The sequence below is a fragment of the Onychomys torridus genome, chromosome 5, assembly GCF_903995425.1.
Source record: "Onychomys torridus chromosome 5, mOncTor1.1, whole genome shotgun sequence".
Classification (NCBI taxonomy): Eukaryota; Metazoa; Chordata; class Mammalia; order Rodentia; family Cricetidae; genus Onychomys; species Onychomys torridus.
In genome coordinates this window covers 130028133-130042760 of record NC_050447.1, presented here as the reverse complement: position 1 = coordinate 130042760, position 14628 = coordinate 130028133, and positions in this window count along the sequence as shown.

The following is a 14628-nucleotide window of genomic DNA, read 5'->3' as shown; positions in this document are numbered from 1 at the left end:
AGGGTACCTGTCATGACTTATCACATTTAATTCTTACAACAGCCTACCATGTGCGATTATTGTGGATGGCCCTTGACCCATAAGGCTTAGTTTAGGACTTCTTAGTTTTACAATAGGCTTCCTGGGAGGCAACCCCATCATAAGTAGAGGGGAAATGTGTTACCAAACTTTACAAAATGCTACTGAGCTCTGAAAGATTTAAGAGCCTGATCAACTTCATAAGATGTGGGTTTAGTGTTGTGGGATAATCTTTTTGTACACTGTGAAGATGTGTCTTTGCCAAGGTGCCTTCTGATTGGTTTAATAAAAGAGCTGACTGGCCAATAGCTAGGCAGGAGAAGATGGGTGAGATTTCTGGGAAGAGAGAGGAAGAGGGGAAGAAAGCTAGGTGCACAGATTATGCCAGTGTAACATGGAGCAAGTTGGACATACAGTACTGAGCTGCATGGCAAGACACAGATTAATAAAAGCAAGTTAATTAAGCTATAAGAGCTAGGTGGGAAAAAGCCTAAGGCAAAGGCTGTGCTTTCTGTGGGAGCCCACAGAGGTTTCCTAGTAAAATCTAAGCTTGCTTTACCTAGCAGGACTGCGTAAGAGGATGACTGGACCACGGGTCTGGGTACCAGGTGTTTGGAAGGGTCTACACTTGGTTGTATCTAGCAAGGGGGAGGTCTTTTGCCCCTCCCCTTGTCATTGTTATAAAAAGCCCTTTTGAATAAAGTTCTGGGCCATTGGGTATTGACCCAGGTCCTCCCGAAGCTATCCTGTGTTTCTGTTTCTCCTCTCATCGGCTAGGCCTATCATTTTATCCACAAGTTCCTTATTCCTCTCTCCTCCTTGTAGGAATCCTGAAAAATGTGGGGGCTGGTCCCCCACAGCTTTCATAAATAATAGTAAGTCTCCATGTTGTTATTTGGGAGCTGGCAGTCCCACAAAGGAAAGTCCGACCACACTTGAGAAAGCTTGATATAGTCTAGGTATAGGCCCACATCTGCTGCACTCCAGAACCTGAGTACCAGCTACTATACTTTCCCCATGTCTCCAGAGCTGCTGCAGCCCTCAAGGGCCAGCTCATACCTGACCCTTCTTAGAAAGCCCCTGGGTCAGCTCAGATGCCAGAGTCCCCAGGCAGAGCTGAGCACTGGGTATTTACCTTTCTCCTCTTAATATATTCATTTCATTTTCCCATTAAATTTTCAACCCTTAAAGAAGAGGCCTTTCAGCCAGGCAGTGTGGCACATGCCTTTAATTCCAGCACTCGGGAGGCAGAGACAGGCAGATCTCTGTGAGTTTGAGGCCAGCCTGGTCTACCAAGTGAGTTCCAGCAAAGGTGCAAAGCTACACAGGGAAACCCTGTCTCAAAAAACCAAAAATAATAATAATGATAATAAATAATAATAGAAGAAGAAGAAGAAAAAAGAAAGAAAGAAAGAAAGAAAGAAAGAAAGAAAGAAAGAAAGAAAGAAAGAAAGAAGAGGCCTTCCATAGACACCCCACATACCCACTCAAGGCTTCTAGGTAACTAGTGCTCATTTCAGTAAGGAAGCTCTAGATGTGCTTTCTAAGGAGGGGGATACTACCCAGCCCTTCCTCCATACCCTCTCTCTTCCCATGAGTAAAGAGAATAGCAACCAGGTTGGTTTGTCTCTGAGATGGCCTTGTTCACTAATGGGTAGAGACAGAGTTCACAACTGGATACTTTCTGTCCCTTCTGCTTCCCTTTCCTGGGTAGAGACAGAGTTCACAACTGGATGCTTTCTGTCCTTTCTGCTTCCCTTTCCTGTACCTTAGTCAAGTAAGAAACTCACAGGAAGACATCTGCTGTCTTCATCACTTTTTCTTCAAACCCAGGGCTTAGCTACTCTCTCCCCTGTGTCTTCCATTCTGTGCATCTGGGATTTCATCTTGAACTAAGACCTTTTAAGAATCTTTGGGGCCTGAAGGCTGAGTACTTCAGCCCAGTCTGCCCCTTAGCCCAGGTAAGCCTCCTGGAAAGCACCCTACTATGTTTAAGTAGCCAAAGGTAAACATGGTCAATAAAGTGTCATGGAGACTGCCCAACTGTTGTTATACATAGATGGTTGCTCTGAAAAGAGGAGGGGAAATTGAATCCTCACACCATCACAGTTTTCACCCCTCACCAACAGCTAACGCCTGCCTTGATCTTTCATCACAAAGCATCGTCTTCTTTGGACATCTATGTTAAGCACCAGGTTTGAGAAGTGCCATGAAAGAAAAGGAAGGCTTTGGGCCCAGCACTCGCAGAGAATCTCAGGGAAATCCTGGGCAGATTCCCTCTTCTTTTAAGGTAGTTTACTTTGCAGGCAGCCTGGACTTCAATGTTCGCCCTTACAATTAAGGGTTCTTGTAATCGTTGGAAAATGACCAAGTTCTTAAGATGTACCATATCTCAGAGCTTGGTCCTTCCACAGGAACCTTCTTGTGGGTCTGGTCCTGTCCCATTGTGAGCAGGGTGATATGGTTTGTAGAGGGCCTGTGGCTCTGACCCCTTCAGCACAGTGCCTTGCCAGAACGTACCGTCTTTAGCTGGAACAGAGTTGAGAAATCCAGTGTTCAATAATTCCATGATTTCAAATTCCTGTTTAAAGTGCATTTGGTCACAGAACTAAGTGACGGGGGAAGGGAGGGATTGGGGGGAGGAGGGGAGGGGAGGAAGAGAGGATGGGTGGACACACATGATGTGTGTGACCCTCCAGCAGCTTGACTTCCTCCTGTCGTCTGTCTACACTGTGGTGGACTGGAGAGAATTCCGAAGACCAGGCAGGGCAAAGCAGCCTGGGTCCCCAAACACCTGACCTTTACCAACCCACCTCTGACTCCGACACAAAACAAAAATAAATTATACTGTGCAAAGTCACCAAAACTTTGGGGTTACCTGTCAAACAAACACCATTTATCTCAAACACCACAAATCCAAATGACATCCGGTCTGTTCAAGTCAGACTGTGTTGCGGGGGCCCAAGAAACAAATCAAAGTAAAACTCTAAAACTGATGGACAGCAATTCCACACATTTCCCCCAAAATGTGTGTGTATATGAATTGTTCTGCCTGGGGTTCTTTGGATAGTCTACTCTCAGGCATTCCGAACTCATTCTCAGTGATTTGGGACTGTATCTATGAGCGAAGTGCGTCTACAGTTCACTCAGTTAGGAAAAAGAGGTGGAAGATTCTGTTCGCCTATGCCTTTCCCTCTTCATGACCAACACCTTGTAAACAAATGCAGCTTGTGACACATATTCTTCATTATTTATGAGAAAAGGTGCTGGGCTGTGAGGGAAGGAATCCTAATTGGCAGTCTTGGCCCTGATCGGCCCCAAATTTAGAGCCAGCCTCCTGCGCTCTCTGGGCCTCGTTATCTTCATCAGTTGCCACAGGAGCGTGGGAACAGAGGCGGAAGTTTTTGCAGGAAATTAGTTGTATTGACACATAATAAATATACATATTTATTGGCCTTAAGTTTTTAAGATAAGTTATCGTCCTTAACCTGGGAATAATAGAACTGTAAGAAAAACAAAAACAAAAAACTCTGAACTCCACAGTATTCATGGTTTAATTAACAAAGTATTTAGATTTCCAGACCATTTAAAAAGTAAAGTTAACCCACAAGTGGAAACAGGTGTCAGATTTAATGCAATGTTCTGTGTTGCCATATTTATTAATCAAGCCCATATAAAAACAGCTGACACAAATCAAAAGAAAGAAAAAATGTCAGGTCATGAGAAATATGGAGACTCCACCCCAAGAGGGCTCAGGATTACCATGGCACAAGGCTCCTCAGTGGGCTCCTGTTGCAGGCAGTATGAAGAGAGCCAGCTCTGGGGCTAGAGGAGACAAGAACTCAGAAGGACGGAGGAGGACAAGGCTGACTGGTGTTTTCACCCCACACAACTTGCCAAAGTGCTGGCAGCAAGGTGCTCACAGTGACTCACTCCCTGTTCCCGGAAGTCTTCCTCACAGGCCAATGGAGCAGACGCTGGTCCTGTGCTGTGATGCCTCTATGCAGCTTGCTCCCAAAGTACACTAGGCCTTCTCCATGCCAGCCCTCCCACACCTGTGAGTAAGATAGCCATTTCTTTCTCCATTTTAGTAGAGTGCTAGCATGCTTGATGGTGTGTTTGTTAAATTGAGCTGTGATTTAAATACAGTAAATTCATTCCTTTTGTGATACACAGCATTGATTTTTCTATTAATGTATCAGATCATTTGGAACACATTCCTTCTATATATAACAAAACATTTTCAAGAGTTATTGAGAATAATCATTATTTTCTTCATATGTCATTTAGCTATATAACAAAAAATTAAAACACATTTTAATTTTAAAATACTTCTCAAATTCAGTTGAATATTAACATGAACTAAAATGTGTGTTAATTAGACAAAAATACCACATTCCTCCAATGTACCTCATTTCAATGGTTTAAACAATTTTAAAGTAAACACTCCAAGTAGCAGTATTTCTTGAGCAAGAATTGCTCATCTCAAATCTACCATTTTGTATCAAAAGATGTAAAACCACAGGAGAGAAGATGTAAACCAGATGCCAAGGAAGCAGTCAGCAACTCTAAGCATCCTGAACTTGTGACTACAGACCCCAATATATTGTTCTTGTGATAGTTTGGACAGCTGACCAGCCATAAGTTGACTGTACTACTGTGGGGGTCTCTATAAATTATTCCATGCACGACATGATGCTTGTTAGAGGACAGGTGATAAAAATATGCTTCTTTGAAACATGCATGCATTATGACGAAAACCTACCAGTCCCCACAGTATTATTTAGGACTTGGCCTCACAAGAGTTTTTCTGGAAGAGAATATTTTATCACCGATGTCTAGAATTGCTGATGCAGTATAACAAAAGGGAGACAGCATTTCGGCTAGTTTGGCTGGTTTTCAATTCATTACAGGTAGTGTGGCCCTTCCTGCCTGTGCCTAGAGCAGGCTGTGTTTACCACACCACTCTTGGGCTTTGGTGTGAAAACAGCATTTGGGTCTATGCCCCAAGTGGGTATCTTTCAATCAGCTGAAAGAATGAAGTCTAGAACTTTTTGAGATTGGCAAGGAAAAAAGATGAACACGGCTTTAAACGCAAACAGAGAGAAAAGTTGATAGAGTTTACAGGTCATGAGGACATCCTAGAGGAAGGATACTTTTTCCTTAACTTCAATAAAGTTCTTCAACTACAGCATGGTTTCCAAAGTCTTGGATATTCACGTGACACAATAGAGTCATGTCTGCTGAAAACACACACATTATTATCTACTTGTGTTTTTCTTTAAACCAACTCATTTTCTCCCTAGTGTTCATTCCTGAATTAAACTTCACATAATGACCATAGTTAGATAAAAAATAATGCATGCAAACAAAAACAAAGTTACTGAATTTGATATTTAAATCCAAAAGAAGTAAGCAGGAAATGGATAATACTTCACACGATCAACTCAGAGAGGTATGCACTTAAAAATAAACTTCTGAGACAGAACAGACCATTCAAGAGTGAAGCTTATTGCTTATCACTGGATCAGAGCCACTGGTTCCAGGTGAAGAGAAATCCATTACTATTGAGATAGCTTTAGTGTGTAGGTACAATCTCACTGAATTCCAATGTGTGGAGGATGAAACAGAAAAAAGGAATTACCAAGACTGAATCCTGAGGATCAATTTCTAACCAGTCAAAAGCAGGGGCTGCAGAGACGGCTCAGCAGTTAAGAATACTGGCTGCTCTTCCAGAGGATGGGAGTTCAGTTCCCAGCACCCACGGGGTGTCTCACCACCATCCGTAACTTCAGTTCCAGGGGACCTGAGGCCCTCTTCTGGTCTCCATGGGCACTGCATGCATGCGTAGCACAGATATACATGCAGGTAAAACACTCATACATATAAAATAAAATAAATCTTTAAAAATCAACTGCAGCAATCTCCATACTTATCCCATATCATTGCATGCTAATAAACTCTAAATAAGGGAAAGATTTATTTTCTTTGTGCTTTTCAATGTCTTTACTCTGCTGGAAAAAAAAACATTTGGAAAAACTTTGACCAAGTTTTCCAGGTACTTTCTTTACTACTCAGAATACCTTAGTGGGTGTCTGTTGAGCTAATGATGACATCGACAGTGCACTATAGAAACCCAGCTCTTTTCCACAGCTCTACAGCTCTGGTTTGCTGTGTTACTGTGTTGTGCATCTCTATTAGTTAGCTTTCTGTTGGGATGAACACTATGACCAAAAGCACCATGGGAAAGGAGAGGGTTTGTTTGGCATACCCCATCACAGTCCATCACTGAGGGAAGTCAGGGCAGGAACTCAAACAGGAGCAGAGGCAGGAACCACAGGCAAGCTCTGCCTACTAGCTTGATTCCCATGGCATACTCAGCCCAATTTCTTGTGCAACCCAGGACCACCTGCCCAGGGATGGCACTACTCACAGTGGGCTGGGCCTTCCCCATCAATTATTAACCAAGAAAATGCCCTACAGGCCAACCTGATGGAGACATTTTCTTTTTAACTGAGGTTTCCTCTTCCCAGGTGACACTAACTTGTATCAAGTTGACAAAATAAATATCCAGAGCAGGATCAGAAACACTATAAATGCTTGTCTGTCTCTTTGTGACAGCGGCTTGTTATGTGGCTCTGGCTGGCCTAGTACTTGCTATATAAACTAGTCAACCTCAACCCTCCTGCCTCTACCTCTGAATGCTGGGATTGTAGGAATTACCACTACACCTGACCTAATATAAACTTCTTTCATAGGGATAACCTTAAGTTGCTCAGATGGAAAAGGTTATTCCAATTTACAAAGCCATTCCTGATTTAACATATGATCTCACAGATGAACAATATCATTAGGAAAGTGTTATGATCCCCTTAAAACCCCAGAGCCATCACATTGAGCAAAATGAGGCAGACTCAGCCTCAGAACACCAACATAAATATGTATTTTTCTATCACATATGGAATTTAGCATACACACACAAACAAAAACATACTATAAACATAGAAGAATAATAGTAAAAAAACTGAAGAGGATTATAGTGAGAATTCTAATTGGTCTTAATAAAAACCCAGAGTCAGATACTGGGGTAAATGTTGAAAGACCAGAGAAGTAAAGGAGCAGCCAAAGTCACCTCTTACCTCCATGAAATCTCAGACCAAAAAAGGGGCCACGCTCCTGTCTCCTTCCACCTTATACTACTGTCTCCACCTCCCTAGTGCTGGGATTAAACACGTGCACCACCACTGCCTGGCTCTGTTTCTCTCTTAGAATGGATCAATCTTGTGTAGCCCAGGGTGGCCTTGAACTCCTGATCTTCCTACTTCCTCCTCCCAAGTGCTGGGATTAAAGGTGTGTGCCACCACTGCCTGGCCTCTATGGATGACTAGCGGCTAGCTCTGCTCTCTGATCACCAGGCAAGCTTTATTTGTTAGAGTACAAACAAAACATCACCACAGGGGATTGCTTAGAATACAGGAGAGGGTAATAGAAGGTTAGTGTGAATTAAAATGTCATTCTGAAACTCATCTTGTGTGATACAAATATATTAGTTAAGCTTGATGAAACTAATATAACTTTGTAGTAATGAAGTGTCTGTCAGTCCTGTTCTGTTACTGTGATCAAACACTACTTTCTATGGAACAGCCCCGGGATTTATCAGAGTAGATATGGCTGTTTTGCGGTTGCACTCTCCACCTACAGCTTGTCGGAACACATTGCTCAGATTTATTAATAGCTTTAATAAATTAGGTCTCCTCAGCTCACACACCTGACACAGGCTTACCTTATCATGTACAAATCTCATTATAACCCCAAACATGAGAAAAAATGGCAAAAACTCAATTCCAATCTGATTATATTGCACATGCTAAGTAGACAGTGGTTTCTGTATATGGTGTGTCTGCACATTCCTGGAAAGAGAACTGTGGGCAGAGACACCACTCACTGCATGCCCAACTTGCCACTGATGGAGCACAGGTTTCTATGTTCTTTGCCCCTCAGTAGGAGTTGTTCCATGTTATGGGAACAATGAATTTCCAACTTGAAGGGAAAGAGGACTCACGGGAAAACTGTGGGAAATTAAAATGTTTTAAATCAGAAAAAGGCGAAAGACACTGAGTTCCAGATATACTTTTGTATTATTTCATAGGAACTGGGAGCCTTTTTAAACACAGAATGGTGTGAAGGAACAATTGTTTTGATAATATTAATGAATGAAGTTAAACCACTGTGGGCAAACAGATGGAAGTAAAGACCACGATATTAAGCAAAATGATACAGAATCAGGAACACAAATGCATATTTTTCTCTCATATATGGAACTTAGAACTTAAAGCACATGCACACGCATGCACACACACACACACACACACACACACAGAGAGAGAGAGAGAGAGAGAGAGAGAGAGAGAGCGGGGGTGCTGGGGGGGGGAAGGACATAAATGAAAAGAAAGAATGATCCAGAAAGATGACAGTGACCGACTAGGAAACAGAAAAGGGTAATAGGAGGTGAATATTGTCAAAGTGTATGATATATTTGAATTAAAATGTCATGAAATCCATCACCTTGTGTAATGAATATATGTTGGTTAAGCTTAATATAACTAATCTTTGTATTAATGAAGTATATTCGTTACTTTTCTGTTGTTGTGATAAAACACATGGGCAACGCAACAACTGAAGAGTTTATTGGGGCTTACGTTTCCACAGGGTTAGAATCTATGATGTGGCGCTGTGATGGCTGACAGAAGACGTGGTGGCTGTGACAGCAAGCGGACCATTCACTCTGGAACCAAACTCAAGCATGAAGCAGAGAGTTCAGCTAGAAAGAGACTTTTACTCTCTAAGCCTGTCCCCAGTGACCCACTTCCTCCAGCAAGGCCTACCTCCTAAAGCTACCCAAACACCACCAACAACTGGGAAACAAGTATTCAAATGTCCTCGACTATGAGGGGACATCGCATCCAAGCCATCCTGTAAAGAAATAAAGACACTAGACAAAGTGAGAAGGAGAAACAGAGAGATGCAGTTCAAAGAGAGCATTAGTGGAGTGTGCAAATGTGGCACACAGCCTGGAAAGCACGGATGGTCTAGTGTGGCTGAAAGTCTGCTAGATCAGGTTCTGATACAAGATCCCACAAGCCCATTTGGAGTTAGTAGGCATGCAGATGTGTGTAGTTAGCCCCAGGCTAGCCCAACTGACTCTTGAGTCTCTTCTAACACCTCCACTCCAGATGAAGGACATCATAAAGAGGACACTCAATCTTAAAAGGACAATGGTGTCATCTAGCAGATGCTCTTGCCTAATCAGTGCCCTAAACAGACCCCATAACCCACTCTGCCCACCCCTCTCATCAGGAGCAGGACTGCACACCTTCTTGGCCCACTTCTGTCCTGCTCCTTGGGGCTGCCACTGCTCCTTCCTTCCGGAGCACCTGTCATGGGTTTCTCATGCAGAGGTCTATCAAAGCCCTGCTTCTTGAACATGCAGTCTTTAATGCCTCCCAGGCATCTTTCTGGGAGAACAGACAATAGGACCGGGCACTGGAGAGGAGTTGCTGGGGGATTAAGAGAGCTGATCACAGAGGGGCACTCGGCAGCCTTCCCATTCCCTCACTGATGGATATTTTACAATAATTTCCACCCCGATCCTGGCTTCTGTGATTCCTGTTTCTCCATGTTGCTGGCTGCCAGCCACTATGGTCTTTTGGGAACAGTTGCTACCAGCTGCAGCCCAGAGCTTTGGCTCAACTGGATGTCACTGCCATGCAGCTGTGGTCTTGGGATTCAGGGAGATGCCAGGTGGCTACCTCTAGAGCAACAGAGCTGAGCACTTGTGGTCCCTGGCGGCGTGGGGAGGGCTCAGGGTAGCTATTGTGACTGGGAAGTACCTGTCATACCTGTCAGGATGACCTGGGAGGTTATCTCTTGACATATGTCTGTTTGTCTTCAGATACTACAGTGGCTGAGTTTATAAGATGTCCTTTGCCTCTTACCCTTTTCTGGAACTGTTCCCCTGGTTGGGCATTACTGGAAAACATTCAAATGCAGACAGGTGACTGTCAGGTTTCTGTTTCCTGATCTTTCTCACTGCTGGGCTTAGGGAGACTATAAGGACAAACCATTGTCATAGTGATGCAATAGCCATTATGCTGGAGTCTCACAACATGCCACACAAGGTACAAGGTACATTAATTGTGGTATTAAATTAACACAATAGGCCAGGACTCTTGGCTCTGTAAATGTCTGAGGACACAGTACTCAGACCATTGGTGGAAAGTAGTCCACAAGATTCCAGATGGATGAACTCCATGAAGTTAGGTATGTTATAATGCAATGAAAAGCCTTCTCTCCTCTCTCACAAGTCCTATACTGTTGGCAAGAGTGTAATTTAGGACAAACACCAGCATTCTTTACAAAAAGCTGAAGATCTGCATATTATAGGATCCTGTGATCCTGGGTACATACCTCAAAGAAAAGATACACAGGGGTACTCAGCACAGGACTGCTCACAATGGCCTTGAACCAAACATGACCAGCAGGTCTATCAACAGGTATGGATACAGTGCTGCGGCCCATGAACACAGAGGACTATCACACAGGGGGGGGGGGGCGAGAGAAAAGATAATCCACAGTGCTCAGAACCATCTTCTTCCTAGCATCTTGCATTTGTTAAATCAAATCACTTGTGAAACCAAACTTACCTCTCAAGCATTTTCTGGATGCTTTCCAACAGAAAATGAGGAAAAGACAAAGACAGCACTGGGTGTTTCCTGTAATTCAGGTGAATGTGTCTTGGTAAAAAGCCCATTTTACATGAGGTTTTGCAGCAGAGTCTGCCGCCTATGGATTTACTCCTCTCTTCTTCAAATCTTTCTGGTTTGAGATTACGCCAACTCCCACTCTTATTTCTTTTAATCATCAATGTTTTTCTCACTAAAGAAGCATTGCCTTGCTCACATTAGAGGTGAGCACACTCAAGTGCTTTTTCTCTGAGAAGGAACTGATTGATTTTTCTGGCCTGCTCATTAGAAGCAATCATCAGCATCTCCAGTCATCCTTTACTCAAGAACGTTTTTTTGCAACTGGAAAATGGGAACAGTGAGGCTTGTCGTCTTAATGAGCACATCTGCACAAGGGTTTGCCAGAGGTAGAAGCAGGCAGCCAAGATGCTAGGCTGTGAGAGAACTGGAGATGGGGGTGGGGAAGGAACAGGAGAGCAGAGCAATCATAAGAGAGAGAATGGGAGCCCAGAGCCTGCTGCCTGAGAAGGTTCGAGTGGGTAGCATAGAAAGTTCTGATGTTATGCTGGAAGATTTTGTTTTAAGATTTCTTTGTTTTATTCTGGGCATATGAGTATTTTGCCTATGTGTATAAATTGCCATGTGTGCCTAGTACCCACAGAGGACCAAAGAGAGGAGTAGATCCCCTGGAACTGGAGTTGCAGATGGTTATGAGCTGCCGTATGGGTGCTGGGAATTGAACCTGGGTCCTCTGGTCCTTTGGAAAAACAGCTAAGCCACCTCTCCCAGCCTGTGCCCCACTGCTTCCACTGGAAAGAACAGCAATACAGCTGCCATAATGCAGCCCAGTGTGGCACCGTGCATTTCAGCTTGTGCCAGGCATGGAAGGACAGAAGCACAGAACTAGGTTCCACCCAGATCCCCACATACTCTAGCCAGTCAGCAGTTAGTCTCATTTTTGCTTTAACTCTAAGAAATTGGTTCTGCTTTTATTGCCTTATTTTATCATGAAAAAAAAAAAAGTAAGGCACAGAGAAATTCAGTGGTTTGTCTTCATGAAAGCCAGATAGAATTCTTTGGGGAGAACTGATCTCTGAGTTTTCTTTTCTTTCTCTTTCCTCTCCAAACCCTACATGCCTGTCAAAGACTATCAGAACTTCTCCCATCTGGAAGATTTCATGGATGGCCTGTTCTTTTCTGAATTATGTAATACCTCCCCAGTTTACACATTTTAATGTTGCTTTTATGACCCATGCTTTCCTGTGACCCATTCATGCTTTCTTTTCCCAAACATTCCATGAGCCCTTTGAAGATTTGTCTGTCTGTCCAGTCCTTGTCCTGCTTCACATCCCACATTCTTGTGCTTACAGAAACATGCTGGGGCATTGCTGGGTTAAATTGTGCCAGCTAACTGAAGTTCATTTGTGTTTTGAAGTTACCAAATGCAGTACACTCTCTGCACAGGTAAAAATTCTACACATGGTACATTCAAGGGAGATTACAAAAGTTACTTTATACATTTCTGAATTACTTTGATTTTATAGTAATTAATAATGTTTGTATCTGTTTGTGCATATGTGGTGGGGTGCATGCCACAGCACACATGTGGAGGTCAGAGAACAACTTCCAGGAGATGGTTCTCTTCGTCCACCATATGGGTCCCAAGGATTGAGCTCAGATCATCAGGCTCAGGGAGCAAGCTCCTGCACCCATTGACGCACCCCACCACCCACGAAGTTTTATTTATAAACTTAAAGTGAGTTTTAACCGGAACTTGGGGCAGGTAAATGACAGTATTTCATATATCCAGATGGCATAAATTTGATGTCTCAAATCTACTGCCAGTGTCACTATAAGTGTGTGTGTGTGTGTGTGTGTGTGTGTGTGTGTGTGTGTGTGTGTCTGTGTATGCGCGGGCATGTGTGTATGCACTTGTGTGTGTTTCCTCCAGTATTCTTGGAAGGAAATTTTGATCTTTCAGGACCCCAGAGTAAGCCTGTTGCTAGAATTTAGGTACCAAAATGTTTCCCCAAGTTTCCTGAGAATCAAAATATAAATATGTTAAGCCTTGGTTGTTTAGAATCCTTTCCATTTTAAAGGGCATGCATGCAGTGTGCACATGTACCACATGCAGTGTGAACTGGGTCTGCAGGGGTGATGCCCTACATTCTTCTCTAGCCAAGTGTGTATTCATTAGAAAATTGGGAACTGTGGCATACATGACTATAGAGAAAATCAGGAACATTGGGGGGTTTTGAAACAGTTGAAGATCTCTTCATGGAGCACTTCTGCTAATGTTTTATGCACAGAAGGTCATCCAACAACTGATAAAAAGAAAACGTGAATGTGTACATATACAATATAATTACTCTGAATCAATATGCGTTCTCTATTAGCTTTTCAAGTCTGTTTGCACGGAAAGTTTCTTCACCAAGCCAGTGCCTTGAGGGGTTTTGTGGGAAGAAGTAACCGGGGACATGATCTCTGCAATATTTCATTTTGTTATCTCTTCTTATTACACGATGGCCCAGAGCATGGCATGAATAAAGCTGTCTTGTCATCAAAATGCATTCATTCATTTAACGAGTTCCTGAAAATAATGGAACTGTTGCTAGGCAATGGGGAAATTATACATTCCCAGACACTCATGCAGATTCTAACAGCAGAAGTAGCTGTGCGGATGGCGTTAGTCTCTGGAACCCACCTCAATGAGCCACAGACACACAAGCTAAAATCCTGCAGGGCATATCTTCATTGGCTTGCTCAGTCTGACCCATGATTTCCAAAGAACAATGCAGGTAGATTTGCTTTTAAGCAGGGATCTGGGCCCATTTAAAGTTCACAGTCTAGCAATTTTATATCACACTTATTCTTAATAAACTACAGTGGGCAGGGATTCTGCCACTGAGGCCCTAATGCTATTCTGAACAAACTATGTGCGGGGCATACACATTCCTTTAACCAGGAAATAACTTCATCTTACATACATGTTTTAATTGGAAAAAATACACTAAAAAGTAACACAGAAATTATATATTTTCAAAAAATATGAAGTTAATTTTGGAAAAGAAATTACCCACAATTCAGTTCTCCCCCAAATAGCTAATGTAAACATTTAGGAATGTATTTGTCACATTTTAGGTATGCACATTATTTATTACCACTTAACATATTGCACATCCATACTACACACTGATTAATCAACTGACATACATACATCATTTTTTAAAAGAATTTTTTTTGACAGATTTGGTAGAACACTCCGTTAGTCCCAGCACTTGGAAGGCAGAGGCAGGAGGGTATCTGTGAGTACAGGGGCAGCCTGGTCGACAGAGCAAGTTCCGAGCCAGGCAGAGTTACACAGACTCTTCCTAGTAAATCACTGCCATAAATAACCCCCTCTCATCTTGCACAAGTATTTAAAAATGAAACACTTTTTTTTCATTGCTAACTGGCACATGTAAAGACATTTTAATGGCACAGCAGAGTAAAGAACTCAAACCCATGCTGCCAGAAAAGCCCCAAAAACACTGGAAGAGACAGGAACACAAACCTCTCTAGCACTCCAGAAGTAAACCAAAAGCTCGGCACAAGAACAGCAAGCTCCTGGGATTTTAACTTGTGTTCTTCCCTCTACCTCTTCTGAGGTTGACAGAAAATTTGAAAACAAGGAGAGTCACAGTCACCAATGCTGGCTAAATGCTCGCATTGCCTAGTCAGCTGAAAGGTAGAGATGGGCAAGTTGCTCTCCACAAAGCTGCATGCCCAGAGGCTGTCAACTACTGCAGCTGCCTGTCAGCTCCTTGGAACACTCCCAATTTGCAATTCTTGTCTTTATTTTACAGACTCAAAGCCTGATCAATGGAAA